The 5,270-nt window shown below is 43.1% G+C and overlaps 1 protein-coding gene across 1 annotated transcript in view; it reads right to left on the bottom strand.

The window, feature by feature from the left end:
• Window positions 1-5,270, bottom strand: part of MYL9 (myosin, light chain 9, regulatory) — a 68,434-nt gene that overhangs the window by 59,174 nt on the left and 3,990 nt on the right. The gene's annotated exons all lie outside the window — the stretch shown is intronic.

Raw genomic sequence — 5,270 nt, 5'->3', positions numbered from 1 at the left:
GGGTAATCGGGATGAATGTGTCAGAGGCAGTGAGATTGGCACAGGATAGAGCAGGATTTAGGGCTGTTGTACATAGGGTCGCTATGAATCGCAAACGACTCGACGGCACATAACAACAAACAACAATTTGCAAAAGCTTGCTGCCAATAATCTTATATTTTCCATAAATTATTGATCTCTGAAGATGTGAAAGGCACTAGAATTTCCTCTGGGTTGGCAGCCATTAGTTGGCATAGTCTTAGCCAGCCTTTAAGGATGAGATCACAGATTTTTTTCAATATATGTAACTATTTTTTTTACTACATTTATTTCCCAAAAAATAATCACTGTAGAATTTTATTTTCTTGGTATATTATTCTAGTGGGAGAGTGTAAAGAATGAATAATAATAATTTTTACAGTTTTATTTAAGTTTATGTGGTCTAATTGAGCTTCATGTATCCTTTGTTCTATAATTTTTTAATTCCTTTTCTCCTTCAGGCGTAAGTTTTCTAGGACTTTGAGTATCTGAAGGACCTTTTAAGATTTTGAATAAATTTTGTAATTGATATGTAGGAATACTTAGACTAGGTCATAACCAATTAATATCACCCAATTTTTGAAAATCATTTAGAGTATGCAAAGTGTCTCTTCGTATTTGCATTTTTTATGAATAATTTTTTTATTCTTAATTTCAATGAAAATTTACAGAGACTTTGGATTTCCATTCATTCATTGTTTCACTTTTCTCCATGCCCCCCAACCCCAGTAAACTCTTCTCTTTGAAAAGTAAAAGAAAAAAATTCTTTCATTGTTTTACAATCCCTCCCCCCCCAGGCCCACTCCACTATGCAGCCTTGGCTCTGGACTTCTGTCATGACAAAAATACCTAATCACATATCCCTTTTAAATAGTTTTCTCCCTTATCTGTTTCAATGCAGTATACATTATTCCATCTTTCTCAGTCTGCTCCCAACCCCGATGTCAGTCCTGTTTTATAACAGTGGCACCATGCAGTATTTGACCTTTTGTGACTGACATATTTCACTCAGCATAATGTCCTCCAGGGTTACTAATTTTGAATAATATTCCATGAGTTCCTTGTTTTTCAATGCAGCATAGTATTCCATTCTGTGAATATACCACAGCTTCTCTATCCCATTCATTTGTTGATGGGCACTTAGGTTGTTTCCAACTCCTTGCTATTGTGAACAAAGCTGCGATAAACATGGGTGTGCATATATCTGCTTGGGTGTCAGTTATGGTCTCCTTGGGGTATATTCCCAGTAGTGGAATTGCTGGATCAAATGGAATCTCTATTTGCAACTTTTTGAGAAAGCGCCATACCACCTTCCACAGGGTTGTACCATTTTACACACCCACCAACAGTGAATAAGGGTTCCAGTTTCTCCACAACCTCACCAGCATTTGTTTCTTGAGCCCTGAGCTCTTAAGTTAATTCTTCAAGTAATAAACTGAGCTTCAGAGGATGGGCTGTTCCCCATGACTCCTTTTTATCAATTCTATCTCTGAGTTTTTAATTTGTTTACTTCAGAAGGTGGAAAAAGTCCCTATGATTTCCCCCCTCCCCCACTTTCCCCATGAATTTCTCCTTCATGAGGGGAGGGAATCCTCATGAAATTTTTTTCTACTTCCCCCCTTGAATTTCTCCATCAAGGGGAGAAGAAAAACCCTCATAAAATCTTTTCTACTTCTACCCCTAAATTTCTAGCAAAATTCAGGGTTTAAGGATTTCTAAATGATCCTGCCTTTAATTTTCCCAAAAGTTTCACTTACCCTGAGTGAATTCCCTTTCAGTTCCCTGATGTCTGCCTGAGAGAGAGAGACACATACACACCCCCACCTCCACCTCATCCCTGTTTGGGCACCAGAATGTTGTAGACCGAGGCTAAGTAAAAGTATATTAATAAGTATTAATAATGAGACAGAACACCAAGAATGTATAAGTAAAAAGAGGTAAAAGCAGGAAGCAAACACTGAACAGTTCTCAACAACTGAAGAAGTTGATCTCTGCTTCCTTGTGCTTTTATTGAAAATTGCCAGGGAGCAAATCACAAAGAGAATTCTATGCAAATGAAGCTAAGTTCTTTCTGTTGAAAACCTTATGCTTGACTTAGGAGGGAGGGGTTAGCAAATACAAGAATTGTGTCAATGCTTAAGAATCCTGTAAATGCCTTAGTGCCTACCCCTGTAAACATTTAACGTTTGCCTTAGTGCTTCAGAGTGAATTCCAGTTTTTATACATGCCTCCCTCATATCCTGATACAGCATTTGGTTTATTATAAATATTTAGTATCAAATTTGGCTTTCCACACAAGCCCATTAACCTCCCGCAGGCTTTTGCTGAGGAAGAAGCCCCAGTTCACGGTCTTTGTCTTACTAGGAAATATAGGCCCTGCGAAGTCATCATCTCCTACCTCTAAACATCTTTCAATCCTTTAACTGACTCTTTCACACTAAACTACTCATTATACTGGGTTGTCTTGCCCCTTCTTCTCCAGCACAGCATCTGGTGGATTTGAACCTTGTGCTTTTGGGATTGCAGCGCAGCTTCTTGCCAATAGGCCCCTAGAGAGCTCCCTTGTACTATCTATATTCTTGACTGTCTCCTCTATGACACAGTACCCTCCCATCAGAACTTTGAGCTGTCCTTTTTGAGAGCTCCGGTGGTAACTACCATAGCAGATATTCCGTTTTAAGTGGCCCTCAAGTTGGTATTAACTCATGGCAAACCCCGAGTACAACGGAATATTGCCCCATCCTGCTACTTCTTCACAATAGCTCGTATGCTCGAGTCATAACTGTCTCATTGCCTTTGAATTGGATCCAACTCATAGCTCACACCCTCCACTGAGTTTCCAATAGAAGTGTTCACATGGGAAGAGACTGTCCATTTTTCTCCTGAGGAGCTGCTGGTGGATTTGAAGCACCAGAGAGGTGCAGCCTTACGTCCTATGGTCTGTGGCACCAGAGATCCCTAATCATAGCCACTACCTGTTTTGAGTGTCTTCTAACATTGGGATCTCATCTTCCAGGAGTGTTACCAGGCAACATTCTTCTATAATCTATAGGCTTTCATTAGTTGTTTGAACATCTCCAGACTTTTCTTTCTGGTCTTAGTTGCTGGGTTGCTGAAACCCGCCCATCATGGTGACACTGCTGATCATTTGTTCTACAGGTGACATAGATCTCAGTATCATGGCAACACAAATCACCACAATAAAACAGACTGGTAGTTTGTAGGTGTTGTCAGTATGTTAAACAATCAAACTCGACCATGTTAGTTGTCTTGAGGTTCTAGGCCTTCTAGATCAAACTCTGCTCCTGTGAGTGTAACCGTTAAAAACCCAGGTACTTACATGAGAGATCTAGTATAAATATAAAAACTGGAAAAATATCGGTGGGGGGGAATCTATTTCTGTAATCTTAGGAGGATGTTAAATACTTAAAATGTTAGTGAGTACCTAAAATATGCTTATTGCTTTTCTTTTGAGAATATTTCTTATGAGTTGTTGTTTTTCTTATTGAATTTCTGAGGATGTGTCAGAAATATCTGCAATAAATAAAACATTAGCTTATCCCTCTACCAAAAATTCTTAAGACCTAAGTAAATTAATGAAATGAAAACATTGTGTTTGTCACTTAACTTCCGAGTATGCCCTCTATACTCCTGCTTCTAGATGATTTCCCATACTCTAGAACCCTATGGATGAGCCATATGTCTCCTAACCAGCTAGACCTATTCTTCTATGTCCAGAATACTTTTCCCTTTCTGGATTTAAGACCCCATACTTGCTGTAAAACCAGTGAATATTTTCCTTCTGAATCCTTCTGTCTCTCATGGTGGTAGGCAGGAGAATCTTGCCATCTCTCTGGTCTCTGGCATGGTAGGTTGTAAGCTGGAGGTTGGACCACACTGCCATATATTCTGCCAAGAGGAGTTTTCCCCTGACTTTTGGGAGGGCTTTCTGCAGAGGACCTTGTATTCTGGGAGATAATGGAAGGATACCAGAGGACGCCCCAATCCTTAGACCCTCTCTCAGGACAAGGGACTGTTCAGCCACAGCTTGGCCCAAGTATCCCTCAGGGCCCTGTGTCTTGGGGCCCATTCTCAGGGCCAGGATTGGCGGTGTGGTTGGGACAGTATTTGGGCCTGGTTTGGAGATCATTGGACGATAGCTGTCTAGAATTGAACAGGAACTCTGGGGCTCAATTTGAAGGGTTTCACGACCTTTTCCTCTACCCAGGGTTTGAGTGAACAAGGTGTGGTGCTGGGGTTGGGACAATGCCTCAGGGCTCCACTGGGATAAGGCCCTCCTGGATTGGTACTAGACCCACTGGATGACTTCAGGGGATCCCTGCCCTTCTCTTTTCTCAGTTTAGCCATTCAACCATTGCTCCCACCGGTCATATGTGGCCACCCCTGTCATCAGTGCCTCCATCACTCACTCAGATGCAGGATTCATTCACATGAGAGGTGAACGCTGTTGCCCCCTGCTGGTTATATGGCTGAACTGCCCCTGTAGCTGCTCAGGGTGCTTCCCAGAGCTCTCCCCAGGGCTGACTAGGGTGTGAGGGAGCAGCTGGAGGTATCTCCCATTTCCACCTCCACCCCCAAGCTCTTGGAATGCTCCCACATGGCTGTTCCTAAAGACTCCCTGTTCACCAGGACCACTTGGCTTTCTAGGAACACAAAGAAGATGGACCCTGGAGATCTAGACTCCAAGCTTGAGGGCTATGGGACCTTGACTCCTGTCCCTCAAAGGCCTAGAACTCTTCTGGGCATATTCCTTTGCCATCCCTCCCACCCACTCACCCCCATTCCTTCCATGAGCTCTGTTTGAGAAGAAAACCAGGAGGGCCACTTAACAGTCCACTCCCATTCCCCTGTGCCCTGGTGTCAGCAGGGTCTGGCCCCCAAGGCTTTAGGGGTCCCAGATCCTGTGCAGCCAGAGGATCAGGACAGTCATGGGGACAGGAGAGAATATAAGGGCCTAAAAGTTACCTCATCATACCCCAATTCTAGACACACAGACCCACAGCAGTGCTCAGACTTCTATTTGAGATTCGCCTCCCCTGCACAAATTCCATGCCACATGTATCTTCTTGCCTGTAAGCCCAAGGTGCGATGAGGTGTGTTCCGGTGGCCTAGTGGCTGGGCAGGGTGTAGGGGAGGGTCCCTGGTGAGGTTTATGTTTGTGGCAGTGGCTGGGAAAGGGCTTTCACACCCTGCATGGGGACACGCCTGAGGTGGCACAGGGCACCTTCCTC

The sequence above is a fragment of the Elephantulus edwardii genome, unplaced genomic scaffold, assembly GCF_000299155.1.
Source record: "Elephantulus edwardii isolate Elephantulus edwardi_28Jun2011 unplaced genomic scaffold, EleEdw1.0 scaffold00015, whole genome shotgun sequence".
Taxonomy (NCBI): domain Eukaryota; kingdom Metazoa; phylum Chordata; class Mammalia; order Macroscelidea; family Macroscelididae; genus Elephantulus; species Elephantulus edwardii.
This window is presented reverse-complemented; position numbering and strand designations above follow the sequence as displayed.